Source organism: Amblyomma maculatum, chromosome 2 (genome assembly GCF_055883805.1).
Source record: "Amblyomma maculatum isolate TAMU_Amacu chromosome 2, ASM5588380v1, whole genome shotgun sequence".
Lineage (NCBI taxonomy): Eukaryota > Metazoa > Arthropoda > Arachnida > Ixodida > Ixodidae > Amblyomma > Amblyomma maculatum.
In genome coordinates, this window is record NC_139345.1 from 96083779 (window position 1) to 96098969 (window position 15191).

A 15191-nucleotide genomic window follows, 5' to 3' on the forward strand; every position below is an offset into this window, starting at 1 on the left:
TCTGCTACAAAAAAAAAAAATAAATAAAAAGGAAGTCAATTTTGATCTCAAAGAACAAAAAAAAAACGTGTACGAATTTGTCGTGTCGTTAACAATTCACTGTACAATATTGAGTAAGATGACATGCTGAGGTGACGGGGAAGTCAAAAGCTCACTTCGGTGATCTATAATAAGAGAAAAACGCTAGCTCTTCGTGCTCAAGTGAAGGGCTTCATTGCAGGGTGGGTTATATAAGATCAGTAGGCGCGCAAATGTTAAGTATTTTATTTGAGTAATGATATCCTACGCTCCTCTACTCACTGCCCACGTCTGGAATATCTGTGAGCAAGGGACCCGGAGTCAACGCCCCTTCTGACGGGAGCACTGTAGATAACTTGGCGCCTGAACACTATCGTTACATACAGGGTGAGGGACATTACACTGAACACCACTTTCACCGGTTCCAAAGCGATAGCAGTTTCGGCGTGTTGCGAAGCGCTTAGTCTGGGAAGTCAGTGCCTTTATTCAAAGCATTTGAAGCGTACTTTAACAACCGAAGACAAGAGTTTAGACTGAGGAATGACATACGAGAACCGATAAATCTTCTCACAATAGAACAGAGGCTCCAGAAGATCTATTAACATCCTAATTGTCTTATTCAGCAGCTAAGAAAATCAAATCATGCAGAAATGTTTTCGTTCGGATTCCTTGCCTAGGCAGTAATTTTTCAGAAGAAGGTGACATTTGTCATCAGAGACCTGCTGTCACAGACGAGACGCAGCAGAGCTTGTTGATCGCGTTTCCCATTTATTCGAGGTTAAAGAGAAACGTTTAAGCAGTGTAGTACACGAGCTTTCCTCTTGTGCGATCTTGCATACCTAGGGCCAAGTGAGTAGTGTTTGACTATTTGACTTTGCGAGCATTTAAATGACTAATATTCTGATGTGGCGGAACACTGTCATGACCACCCTTTTTTTAGAGAACACTGGTCATGTATAGGCATCGAGAACACCCCATAGAAGGGGTGGTAGCATTCCACATTGCCTCGTGTGAAAACTGCGTCACTAAATTGTCGCTCTTGTTTTCTAAGAAAGAAAAAGGCTATTTTTGAAAATGTGATCATGATTTTCCTTTTCTTTTTGAGCCGCTCGATAACTTATAGGCTTTTGTTGCTGTAGTTGTTATTGTTGTTGTTGTAGTTGTTGTTTCTTCGCTGTCTCTGTATTTAAGCGCCCGTATTCCCTGCCAATAAACCAGCTGTGAGAATAGCGAGCGTCCTGTCTTTTCTTTTCTCAGTCTACATAACGAGTCCACTAAGCCGTTATGAACAGCACTAACTCGTCCGGCCTTCTATTCTGTTGAACTTCATAGCAATTCCTTAGCCAACATACCTACATGCGTGACACGGAGGAGGGCGCTAATTTTAAATATTCGCAAGAAAGGACTCACCTATCTTCGAGCGTGGCATTTCGTTTTCTGCTGCGCGTGGAAGTGTATTATTTGCCTCAGGTGTTCACGAAGACACAATCTAGCGATTCAGTTCATTTGTGTGAGGGCTGCTTTAAAAGTTCGCATCCCACCTATAAAATCATTTTCGCGTGGTTATACCTTGCAATGCAACATGTTACTCAGGTTTTTTGACGGTCTCACGTTTGATTATTTTTCCTTGTTCTATATACAGAAAAAAGTAAGGCCGGGAAGCTCGAACATAGAAAGAAAGAAGTTGGCGAAGCATGCAGTCATTCAATATCTTCTGAAAAAAGGACTCACACCAGAAGAAATTCACAAGTACGTGCTGGAGATATTAGAGCTCAATAGTCCCTTCTTATTCAGTGGTGAAAAAGGGGTTGACGACGTCAAGCACGGCTAGACGTCAATTGAAGACGCTGCTTGCTGTGATCATTCCTTAGCAGCATTCACAAATCGAAATGTCCAAAAACTGCAAGGCATTGCAATGGCGCTCGACGTGTCACACAGCGGCACATTGCAGAATGTGTGGGAATATCAATCAGTAGGGTAAGCTGGCCGCATCCTAACACCCATGCTTAGCTTGCAAAAAGTTTCCCCCTGATTGGTGCTCAGACATTTGAAATCAGAGAACAATTAAACGTCTTAAAAAACTTCGCTCTGCAGAAAATGTCCAACTGCTTGAAGCTCATATTAAAATTTTCTGCAAAGATTCGTTACAACAAATGAAACTAAGGTGCACCACATTCGTCATGAGTGACAAGAAGCCTCAAGACAAGAGAACACTCCCCTCCCCCCCTCCACCAGAAAAAAAAAAGGCACAGGTGGTTCTATTCGCTAGACAGGCAATGGCATCAGTGTTTTGTGATTCCACTTGGCGTCATTCTCTTCGAATTCTTTCCAAAAAGGGAAGTCTGAAGTCAGTAATAAAAAAAAACAGCGAAGGGTGCTTCCGAAAGCGGTACTGTTTAACTATGACAATGCGTCAGTTAATAAATCGGCTGTTTCAATGGCTGCAATTCATTATTCTGCTTTCCGGCTGTTTCAGCAGCCATCCTATTCCCTTTATTTTCCTCCCTTTGACTACCGCCTATTCCCATAGATGAAAAAGCACCTTAGTGAAAGTCGTTTTTCTTCTGATGAAGTCCTCATTCATGGACGAGCAGCACGAAGCGTCCTACCACGGTAGAACAATGAAACTCCAAGAGCGATGACATGCATATGTAACCCTCAATTGGCAGACTGCGTCGAGAACTGACTGCAAAATTTCGACCCATGGCCGCTACGTTTGTGTCCAGCCATGAACTTTGAGGGTGCCCCTAGTATACTGTGCTCACAAGGTGTTGCAGGGCCCTTTAAGCTCCGACCTTTTAACAGCATGAGCTCTACTCTTCGCACTCCATCTCCCAAGGTCATTAATTTGCGCGGTTTACCATGAGGCGAAAGACGCCACAGTGGAGGCCTGCGGAAATTTCGGCCACCTGGGATTGTTTAACGGGCACTGTCGCGTGACTAGGTGAGGGGTTCAACAGCTGCTTCGCCGGCACTTAGTTGGTCAGTCTCGCCATGGATGAGGTGCGTGCCAGTCTGAGTGCGTCACCCCTTCGTCGCTGACGTCAGACTGATGTGTTGCCATGCTTAACAGAGCTTACGCTCAGATAACCGGGATAAACCTCGGCAATGTTTTTAGACTAACATCATCATCGTCGACCTTACTGAACGTGCACTGCAGACCAAAGTCCTCTCCCATGGTACTCTAACGCTGCAATATGCCACCTGCAGCCACCTTATGCACTCACAGTTCCCAATCTCCTCTGCCCACCCAACTACCCGCCGCCCCCTACTATAGCTTGTCTTCTATTGTAATCAAGCCGGTCGCCCTTAACGACCACTGCGGGGGCCTAGTGGATGCAGCTGGATCAGGTCCGGGTTAACCGGAGGGATATGGGAGAAGCCTTCGCCTGCAATGGGTATAGTTCGAGTCATGATAACGATGATGAGCATCGGTTATCTTGCCTAGGAATTTCATAACTATGCCAGTGTCTTCGTGATTTCGACTAGAATGTCCTTAACTCGCATTTGCTTCCTCCCCCCCCCCCCCCCCCCCTCAGCTCGCTTCAGGTCTCTCAACGTTACCTCCATCATTTTCTTTTCGGTAGCTGTCTGCACTGCCTTCATTTTTAACTGAACCGTTTTCGTTCGCTCCACGGCTCATATGTGAGTACAGGTAATGCAGAGCTTTTAAATATTCTTCTCTTGATTGATACCTTTAAACGACATGCATGGTCTGAGAGTACCTGCGAGATGCAAAACTGCATTGCTGCGCCCTCTGCTGTCACAGAGTGCCGTGTCGATACTCACGAAACTTGAGGACCAGACGCCCTTTGCGCATGCCTGTCGTTTCTTCACTAGCAGGCATGTCTCGAAGCTCTCGCAACTGGCTTCCCCGTGACACGCCTTTGACGCTCGCGACAGCCGCTGAGGCGGCGCATGAATACGCCGCACGTCTGCTGAACAACTGAGCTCGCGGGAGCCTTCCACGCTGCGCGAAACGTTTTCGGGGCATATCTTATCTTCCAAGAGACGTGCCGGTCGATCACAAATTTAGTTTCATTCCTTTTCAACTAAGCTGAAGTGCGTGCACCACCATTTATAAATTTGTATAAATTTGTATACAACGAGTGCACCTTCCCATCATCCCGAGAAAGTCCATATACCAACTGAGGGGATGTTTACTATGAATGTAGCAATTCGGATTTTTGGTTCATTTATGAACAGACTCATATAAGTGATCTGCAGTTATATGAGTTATTTATTAATTTATTGCCACTTCCTATCCCCACACGCGGAAGGCTTCTTTCCGGGTTCCGGCATTACAAAAATATTCGAACGCCGCCACCGTAATTTATCGTGTCACCGCTCTTGGCTGTAGGAGACATGCGGCAACGAGCCCTCCCTGGCGGCTCAAGGCGTGAAATATTAGACTATGCGTGCACAGGTACGCTTTTGAGGATGAAAGTACGCCGTGGCATCGGCCCTTAAAAGATAACATTTATCCATATAATATTTGCGCGCCGCGTGAAAAAGTATTGGGAGCGCCTTCGTCCATCGTAGAAGGCGAGAGGGGGAGGGGGGGGGGGGGGATAGCTTTTTAATGGAAAGCAGAGAATTTAGCCGGCGTTCAAGATTCGCTGACATGCTCTGCGTAGGAAAGAGAACTGGAGAGATAAAGGCAGGCGGAATGAGTATTCGACGGTGCTGTACGCCTTGGTAATATCCAAAGTAACTAGAGCTGAAACCTCTTTTTGCCTCATGGAAACCCCGATACGGCGCTTCAAGTCTACGTGTGCGCTCAAAATCGAGCATCCTCGACAGAATCCAATCTGAGCTTCGCTAAAGCCATGAAACGATAGAACATTATTCGTGATACGGCAGTATACTAACCGTTCTATTAGCTTCACTAAATTTTAAGTAATAGCAATAGGCCGAATGTTATCGCGACCAAACCCTTCCCCTGTTCTTTTAGTAAAAAATTATTTTCGCTGTTTTTCAGGCTTTTCGAATCCAGGCTTTTTCCAAAGACCAATTCACAATCGGCAATAGGTCCGTGGTAAGGTCCTTCAATAGTATTTTAAGCATGGACACTCTAACTCTATCAACACCAGTGGCAGCCGACTACAGGCAATTAAATACAGACAATAATTCAGATATAGATACCTTAGTCAAGTTTGTACCAAGCCGAAATAACTGAAATCGTTTGAAGGAAAGGTATTTAGAGCTTGAAAGCGTGCCGCAAGACCTTGGGCAATGAATTCTAATTGATCTAATTCTTCTTGTGTGGAAAAACCGTGGACTGGGTGGTATGAAAGGAGGGAAGCACTTCTGTACGTTCCATGTATCTATGGAGAGATTTCCGGTTGACTGGGTTAGACGAATAGGAGTTCAGATTCTCATTATATTCATCCTTAGCCTGAGACATCGTTCTTTTGTACGAAGCTGCAAAGAATATTTTATTAATCCAGTTGTTTGGGCACGGATTATGGGCAAGGCGCTTCCATGCAGCTTTCCTCTGACGATAGGCTTTTTAGCATTCTTCATTCTATAACTATACCCTTGGATCTCATCGATATCGACAGTCCACGATCAGGAGCTATCGCTCGATGTCTTTTAATCATGCAAACAGAAAGTTCATTGCTTGTCTATGTTGCCTATCACAGGCTAAGAGGCCCAAAAAATGTTAGAGGCACCGGAGAGAGCTTCTTCATACAATGTTCATAGTAAGCACGCTCGCCGGTTTTTGTTGTATCGCAAGCCATTTGTAAATGCACAGCTCAAGCGAAGTCGGTGGTACAGAGTTTCCAGGTAACGAGGAAATCCGGGAAAAGAATTGGTAGTGATGTGTTGGCAAGCTCCAGAGAAGATACTTTGCTTAAGATGCAAATCTTTAAGCCATTCGGGATGCGTCGGATTTCGCGAAGAAAGTCCGGGTATATCTCTGATGTCGGTGACCTTTGTGAGCCGGCGGAAAGATGCGCGCCGATGGCCCATACGGCCTTTGAGCAGAAGCCGCGATGTTCAGCAGCTCACAGGGGAAAGCGAGCGAAGAGACACGCCTAATAATGAAGAACGGGTGCACGGTGCGGAATGTGCCGTCAGCCTCGGCACCAAGCTTGTGTGACACCAGATGGAGCAGCAATTCAGTTTTGCATCGCCTCACCGCGCACTGCCGTTTCCAAAAACTTTTGCAGTTCACAGTACCGGACTTCAACCTTTTATAATTTTGTAGCTATTCTCCCTTCTCACATTCGCCTTTACTGACACTGCGTTCTGCCCCGGAATATACAGCGTCAGTTAAAATACCCTAGTTAAATAACGACAAATTAACTTATCAATTTCAATAAATTGATATGAATTGAAATGAATTGTTTTTTTTTTTTTCAAATTAAGTAAATCTCCTGCCATGGTTGTCAGATGGCAAAAGGGGAGGTCTATGTATATCATGGAATAATCCCAGATGAAAGCTGATGTGGACCAAGGAAGTTATGTCGGTGGTGGATGAATGCGCAAGCGAGTCCAGCGAATGAACGCCAAGGGAACCCGTCCGGCGGCCAGTGTAAAATGATGACGTATTCCACTACGACGACGAGAAAGCTGGAGAGTGCAGGAAGGAGAGATGAAGAGTGCGCTGTGATTTTGACTCACTTTAGCGGCCCCAAAGGTCTCGTATTTCAAAGCTTCGTGAAATAAGTGCTTGTGAGAAATGTGCGCGGCTAATGGCCAAATCAGAACTACAACTTTACCTTGTCAATGTGCTAAGCCAACCGCCTTAGGACAGCTAAATACGCCTGCGCTATAAAGTCAGTCAACGAACGAGTCAACCATCATTATCGTAATCATTATCTGTGCAGCTTAGCTATGTTGCCTCAACTTTCCCTATCCTTACAGAGCGACCTAGCAATGTGTTAAGCTATATTGAGCTCCTCCAACAATATGTTCGCATTCAGCCTTATGTTTTGTTTTTGTTTTGTTTTTTAGGCTGAAAACCGCGGCCCACAATGCGAAAGGTTATGGGCCTTTTTCGCCCGCTTTCTCGTTCGACCGCGGTGAATAAAACCACCCTCCGTCAACACGGGCTACTGTCTTCTATAACGGCGCATTCTGGAGCGAATAAGCTGAAACTGGGCACCGCCCGTGTGATCCGGCCGTTCCGTACAAGCCCGCGCACTCCCTTCTCCACTCGCGTTACGAGCCCGTTCACTCAGTTCCACGTTTCAGCACGCCATGCCTCAATCCGGTGGTTCGCCGCCACGCTCGTTCGTTTTCCTTGCGGACGGCGAATCGATGGAAACGCAGTCGAAATCGACCGGCAGCGCGTGACAGACAGCTCCGAGCTTGTTAGGCCCCGGAGACATGGCTACGCGTGTGGTACACACCACCCGTTTCACCTCCCTCTTTTCTTCCCCAACACTGCTTATGCTTCCGGCAAGTTGAAAAAGACGGCATGCCAAGCACTGGCCACAGCGCTCGCAGCACAGCTTATGTAATTACCGGACCTATCGATCAAGGCAGCGCGCTCTTCTTCGCTGGGGTTTGTGAAACGCGTGGCGCGGCCCATTCGCACAGTGCCTCGAGCCGGCCTGCCACCTATTGATTGGCTGCGAACATGCCGAAAACTCGCTGAGAACCGCGCGCTTGCTGGCAGGAAGGCAAGGATCGACGACACACAGGTAATTTCACTCGGCTCCGGTCACGCGTTGACGGACAGAAGAGCCATATGCGTACATGCAACGGGGGCCCACCGATGGCGCCTTACATGGAAAAATTACTTTTGAAAAGGAATTAAATAACATTACTAATTATTTTGCTGAATATCGCTGAAAAGTAATTAAATTACATTACCCATTACTGCTCCTCAAAAGTAATGGAATTACATTACAATTACTTCTACTGAGTAATTCAGTTACATTTAAATTAATCTCCAGTTTTTATTCATGCAAAAACTAAGTTAGTAAACGAAACAACTTGTTCTCCAGACGCAAAACGCACACATTATTTCGTCTTCCCGCCAAATTCCGTCCCATGGAGCTCTATTCCTTCCCTCTTTCCTTCAGCACTTTCCAATGCGGAAGTAAAACAACCGCAAAAAAAAATGCAAAAGCAGACGCATTGTCGGACAGTCGTGAAAGGAGCGGCGAACCCAGCGTCTTGCAGGTCCGGAGCTGTCTCCGCCATTTGAAGGTCCTGAAGAAGCTAAGTTATTTATTGCTTCCGCAGTCCCAAGAATCGGCGTCGGCATCTTCAGTTCAGCAATGCTCAGGTCACGGTGGCTCACGCCATGGACTCTTCCGATTGTCGTGGTGACGAGTGTAACCAGGAACCACTGTGCCCTAATCGACGCAACAGGGAGTGCCACTGCGCCGCACTCCCAACTAGTTTTCAACTCCGGCCCTCTTGCACCGTTCGTCCCCTCGGCCTTCCCTTGACGCCTTGTATCCTGCTGCTTCGAGAACGGTTGCCATGGCATAGCCATAGGCTGCACACACTATATGTGACATAGACTGCATACAGTATACGTTCCTTAACTCCTGTCAACTGATCCGAACGAGACAGGCTTTCGCGCGGCCTTTAAAACAAAAAATCCCCCCAAACAATCTTCATCTAACTTGATATGACTTGATATAATGGATAATAACTAACTCGCCCAGCTTTCTGTTCTTGATATGACTCAGCGCACTGATCCCTATTTGGTGTACCACTCGGAGTTTCGTTCCGGTACTAGGAGAGGCGAAAAATGAGCATTTGTGTACCTTAACTTTATGCAGCAGAAATATGGCTTGGTTTGGTTTGGTTTGTGGGATTTAACGTCACAGAATGAATCTGTGCTATCAGGGACACTGGATAAATTCGACTACCGAAGCATCCTTAACGTTGAATGACATCACGCAGCTGACAGGCCCTGCACTTCGCCTCCATCGATACGTGGCCGCCGCGGCCGGGTTCGAACCCGCGAGTACTCCGCCCCAGTAGCCATGCCCTCTAACCACTGAGGCACCGCGACGAATATACCAGAAAGACTTCAACCTTTATTTTTGTTTTTCATTCTGTCTATTAGAGGCCAAAGAAGCTGAAACTCTTTCATGCTCTCTGAAGGAAGAACTTTGCTATTTCTTTGTGTGTGTGTGTGTGTGTGTGTGTGTGTGTGTGTGTGTGTGTGTGTGTGTGTGTGTGTGTGTGTGTGTGTGTGTGTGTGTGTGTGTGTGTGTGTGTGTGTGTGTGTGTGTGTGTGTGTGTGTGTGTGTGTGTGTGTGTGTGTGTGTGTGTGTGTGTGTGTGTGTGTGTGCGTGCGTGTGTGCGTGCGTGCGTGCGTGCGTGCGTGCGTGCGTGCGTGCGTGCGTGCGTGCGTGCGTGCGTGCGTGCGTGCGTGCGTGCGTGCGTGCGTGCGTGCGTGCGTGCGTGCGTGCGTGCGTGCGTGCGTGCGTGCGTGCGTGTGTGTGTGTGTGTGTGTGTGTGTGTGTGTGTGTGTGTGTGTGTGTGTGTGTGTGTGTGTGTGTGTGTGTGTGTGTGTGTGTGTGTGTGTGTGTGTGTGTGTGTGTGTGTGTGTGTGTGTGTGTGTGTGTGTGTGTGTGTGTGTGTGTGTGTGTGTGTGTGTGTGTGTGTGTGTGTGTGTGTGTGTGTGTGTGTGTGTGTGTGTGTGTGTGTGTGTGTGTGTGTGTGTGTGCGTGCGTGCGCGCGCGCGCGTGTGTGAGAGGTAGAGAGAGAAAACAGCAGGCACCTACCCCCTCTCTCTTCCTTGTTGCATTTTGCTCCTGTTCTTGTTTTTTTACCCACTTCACATGCTGAGAGACGACAAAAATTAGCCGGGTTTTAACTCCGCTTAAAGTAATTATGACGTGCGGAACCCTTGTTTTACCTGGTTCGACATGGTTCCTATTGACGGCTTCGCATTCAGGGACTGACACAAAGTTTGGGGAAACGTTAAAAGTATTTATTGTCAAGATGTTTGCTTACTTCTGACGAACTAATGGGTGCTTTCGTGCTAATATCGCGAACAAGCTCGAACTGTCTAATAAACTGTTCTGAGTGTTATTTTTCCGCCCGACTTCTCCGTTTCATCATGCAGCTGAGTCAAGCTCGAGGTTAATTTGAGCCTCTGGAACTTCATTGTACGCCACACTTTTCCGGGCTGTTTGCAGACGCTAATTGCGAAACGCTAAATAAAACGCGTGTAAATGTGTCCACTTCCTGAAGTAAAGCAAAGCACTGGGAGGCATTAACCAATGAGCGAGGCTTCTGCGCGTCTTACTTTTATGGGGCTTATCAAAAATGTGACGACACTTTCAACAGCTTCGTGATCGGAAGAAAATTCGTGCGGGACCGAATCCTCTGAGGAACCCATTACGTGGCACGCGCCAAAACAATCCTCCTACAATGTCGTCCTTATTTTTTTACAGCCGCGCTTGTCGCCAGCTGTCAACCAACTCCACAACACTGCATCGTTTGTTGAAGGGCAGGGTGGCACAGTTTGCCCTCAACGTAAACTCGCTCAGGAACGTCGAGCAGACTACGCATCGGTCGCCTCTGCATTATTCGTGAGAGCGGGCATGCCAACAAGGACAGCAGGCATGTCACGCACGTACAACTGTTGTCCAAAAATACGCGGGAGCGCTTTCTCATTTATAATTCTTTAGGTGGCAGATGACGTTAAGCGTGAATACAAAAGGCAAGTCAGTTTACAGTGGCCTCCCGTAACACATTGTAACTATAGTAGGTGTACACCGATATGGCAGTACCAGGTCCACCTTGTTTAACTTCCAAAAGCCGCGGCACGTAGTCTGATCGCATGCACAGAAGGCGTCGTTAAACGCATAACCTACTGAGCACGTGTTTAACGCGTACTGCAATTAAGCGACGCCTTTTCGTGGGTAACAGCTGTTAATGGCACCGTATCTGTCTTGACGCTGTCCTGGGCAACAGGACGAAATGCCATTCTTGTTTGGTCGACTGGCCGCACCCATCTTGATCGCTTCCTGCGTAGTCGTATACTGAGCCTTGTATGAACTTTCCGAAAGTGCACACGTGTCATGATCGATCCTCCCCCCCATTTCAGACTCACTTCACCAAACGCGACCAAACGAAGCAAGCAGATGACCCGTTTGGTTATTGATCTTTGGCTACTGCAGAGGCAAAGTTTTATTCATATGCAGGATTATTATATTCAGAGGTATAGTGTAACCGAAACAGTGAGATTGGACAAGGCAACGAGACACATAACCGGGATATGAACAAATAAGGAAAAAACATCAGCCTGGCAACTGTGAAGTCCGAACCTTAGGGACAACCGCACATATCGCTTGCTATGCTCTGTCTCTGGAAGTGCGCTGGTGGTGGTCCTATCGTTTAATCTTGTTGGCATCATATATGCAAATGCGCGAGATAACGTTTAAATCCGATGCCTGGGGCCTTGCGGAGTCATGTCCAAGCATCAACGAAGCAACTGCCGAAGTAGTCACGTAAAACGGCTCCTCTCGCATAATTCTGGCGTCGGAACCGTGCGCACAAACCACTACATTGCGCCGAGTTTCGCGCTCTTTCCGTATAATGAGCGGGTACGCTCCTTAATTCTGATCGAAGCGCCAGTCGATGGGAAAAAATTGAGGACCTCCGTCACACGCAAGTTTCGATTGTTATAGAGGGCCTAGGGTACTTTATTCATCTGACGCTAAACGGCCGCGTCGTCGACAAATATTGATTGACGCTGACCGTACCTGTGGTTCCTTACAGGCTCGTTGTCATCATTTATTGGAGGTTCGCAATATAGGCTGCTGCTGCTGCTATATGTTGACCTTTAAGTAGTGCTTCCTGGAATAAACGCGATCATGTCACGTGATTAAAAAGCAAGCGCGCAAAAATTACGTTTGTATCTTGCTAACTGCAAGCAAAAAGCAAAATACATATAAATTAAGACCTGTAACCGGACATAGCCTTCTATATGCCTTTCAGCAGGCGTGCCGTCATTCATGAAGCAGTCCATTGATATTATCGACGCATGAAAAGAAGCGGTCATCGTGAGCAATACTGCTATATATATATATATATATATATATATATATATATATATATATATATATATATATTGCTACGCCTGCCATGCCACGGAAGCTCTGTATAATGTGGCTCCTGAAAAAAGATCGCCCGCTACGCTTTTATTGTTAGAACAAAGCTCTCAGGCAGTTTCAGTAACGCTTGTGTGCACAGTTTTGAGCGAAGTGCACCCAGAGTCTAGAAAACAAAAGAGTGCTATAATAAGCAAGAGTACCACAGTACACGCATGATTACGTCGCAACGATTTTTGCCCTTGTTTTGATCGCTGTCGGACGTAATGACAGATCGGTGCGTGGAGTGCTTTACTCGACATTCTAAAGTTCAGCCGTACTTGACAGAACGCTACAAAAAAGATGTGGCGGGCACTCCACATTTTATCTGCGAGCACGGAATGATGTATTGGGAGCCTTCCAAGTGATTTGACTTCCAGTAATCTGTCTTAACAGAGGCAGAGAAGTTTGCCAACGCCGCGTATGTTTAAGAACTGAGCTCGTGTAACGATATCACGTGTAAAAAAAAAAAGCTGTGAGAGTCCAAAAAAACTATACATTACGTTCAGTGGCTTGCAGATCTCCCCGCTACCATACAGGGAAAGCTTGCAAGAAGCTCACGTATACGATGCAGACATTAGTTTGACGACACGTTCACCGCAGACTTGTCGCTGCCACCCTCGCTCTTTGAGTTGCCTCATGTTTTCACCAAAATAACTGACAATGAACAGCGCATGCCACAGATACACGAATGCCCTTTCTCTATAGGCCAGTTTTACACGGACAACTTGGACAGCTTCGTTTTGAGACAGGTTTTCTGCAATCTGCTTAGTGTCGCGTGGTTACAAAGCTGCACAACACGAGCAATTCCACAAAAGTTTCAGAAATCACGGCGCCGCGATTCGCGTCCACAGTCTTCAACATAAATGCAAACTCTGCTGTGATTTTAGTCAGAGCAGTCTTGCTATATTTACTTTTCCAGGATGCAGGGCATCGCCTATCCGACGCTTGTGCCCAGATCTTGTCGGCAAGTTCACTCCGTATTGCGTGATTCGCCCTCATCCTTCGTCTTTCCGCTTTTGATTCCTGGCTAATGCACTATGGCGATTAAGTCTTATAACGGAAGCTGAGCCCACGTTATAGGTCAGTTCCGGTAATTTGCTGGAAACCCTCGTATTGGTGTTTTCTGGGCCCGCTGCCTTCATAATTTCCTGGTAATTAGCGTATGTTAAAAGCAAACGCACGGCTTATTATGGAAAAAGGCTGCACCTGCAGCCAGGGATTAGCTCAGTCGGGCGAAGAATCCTGCATCTGTGTATCATGGGGAAGACTGGGGGGAAGGAATCGGAACCTGGCGCTGCCACGCTATATAAGGAGGAGGAGGAAGATGAGGAGGATAGGCAGGGAGGTTGACCCGTAAAAGAAACCGGCTTGCTACCCTTCACTGGGGGAAAGAGGTGAGTGGATATAAAGTTGTGAGAGAGAGATGGGTGAAGTTAGTCACATCACAGACAGGTATATATAAACTTTCACAGAAACAGTAGGGATCACTTAGTAACCTTGTTGAATCCTGCGCCGCAGCGATGCGAAACATTGTCATCGACGGGGGAACTCATCGCAGTCAAAGCGTAGCTGTCAAGTGCAAACGGAGCAGCACTCGACGGATTAACACAGCCTTGAAGCCCGGCGTTTCGTTGTGTCCTGAATGAATGTCTTTTACGGCCACAATAGATGCGATAGCGATACCCCAAACAAACCTCTTTAGATAATCCACAGACTGCCTATTTGACAGCGTTTTAAAATGTTTGTGAGAAATATGACCTGTGCAATATACCGCAGGGACGACCTGCCTTGTATCGACATCTCAGAACAAATAGTCAACAGCAAGTACTTAACTTATGTAAACGATATCAGCACCGCAATATATTTCAAAAGTTATCGTAAAATGTGGAGCAAGCGCCACAACCCGTGAAGACTCCCCCCACATACTTTTCCGGTCATTTCGCCTTGCGCAGAGGAAGGGGGCCAGCTCGTATACGGTGCGTATGTGGTGTCGTGTTCTTTCTTGTGTTTTGTTTTTGTGTTGTAGTGTTTTATCAAGGCTTGTTCTTCGCAATGTTGCGGTAATGTTGCACCTGTTCCGCACTAAATAAAATGTGAAATTTAGTTTCACAAAGCTCGTAAACACCACAGAGAATAACCAAGATAAACAAACATTTTTTCTGCTTCCTCTTCTGGAAAATTCATTGCAGTAATAGCTAAAGTTAAGGAAACCCATACAAGTCAAAATTTACACGAAGCTGCATGCGCCTTGTTACGGCACAGCTCATAAAACAAAGTTAAGCTTCAGGATGTTAGACTCATATGTACCCTTTGGATTGTAGTGCTGGGAGAAAAGAGCACATTTACCAGAGAAAAAGATGTCGATGTCATTGTCTCCCCCCCCCCCCCCCCTTATTCCGTCTTATTATTGTCTTGTAAATACGTGCTCTGTCTGAAACCGTGAACCATGCATACCTAAGCGCACCTACTTGACATTTGATTTTTGCTTAGGGTGTTAATTTTGTGAATTGCACCTTATGATCGCAGCAGCACAAGGCGAGTACGTTCTGAGAAGCCCATTTGGCGACCAACGCCCTGCAGAGATGGAGAACGACAATAAAAGAAAGCCCGTGGCAGTTCACTACCGTTAACCTTGCCCGCGCGGTGTTGCTATAAGCGTGCTCCCGACTAAGCACCGGACAGCAAGTTCAATATTTGCATGATCTCGCAACATACTTCTGCAGGAACAGAATTGAGCGCCATTTGCCTCTTGACATTGTAGTTTGTACTTCAAAAAATAATGAGGCGAAAATTAATTTTGAGCCTGCACATAATAGGGGGGGGGGGGGGGGAACCTTTCATAACCTACGATGCAGTTTGAAAGCTCGAAGCGCTAATTACTTTGTGCTTAAGTGGTTGTCTTTTACAATCCATTATCGTTGGCGAATAATATTTACCGTAGATTTTCGTCATAAAGTATTTCCATTAATTAAACAAATAGGTGCCATCATGAGGCGAATGCGCAACACTGCACGTGGCATGCGGCTCTGGGGCTACAGCTTGTGGCTCTGGCGCATCCTTTTTGCTGGCTTCCTTGCGCACGTATGCCTC

At 46.6% G+C, this 15191-nt stretch overlaps 1 protein-coding gene across 1 annotated transcript in view; it reads right to left on the reverse strand.

Annotated features, from left to right (window-relative positions):
* Positions 1-15191, reverse strand: part of LOC146199311 (cathepsin B-like) — a 31383-nt gene that overhangs the window by 12269 nt on the left and 3923 nt on the right. The window lies entirely within an intron of this gene.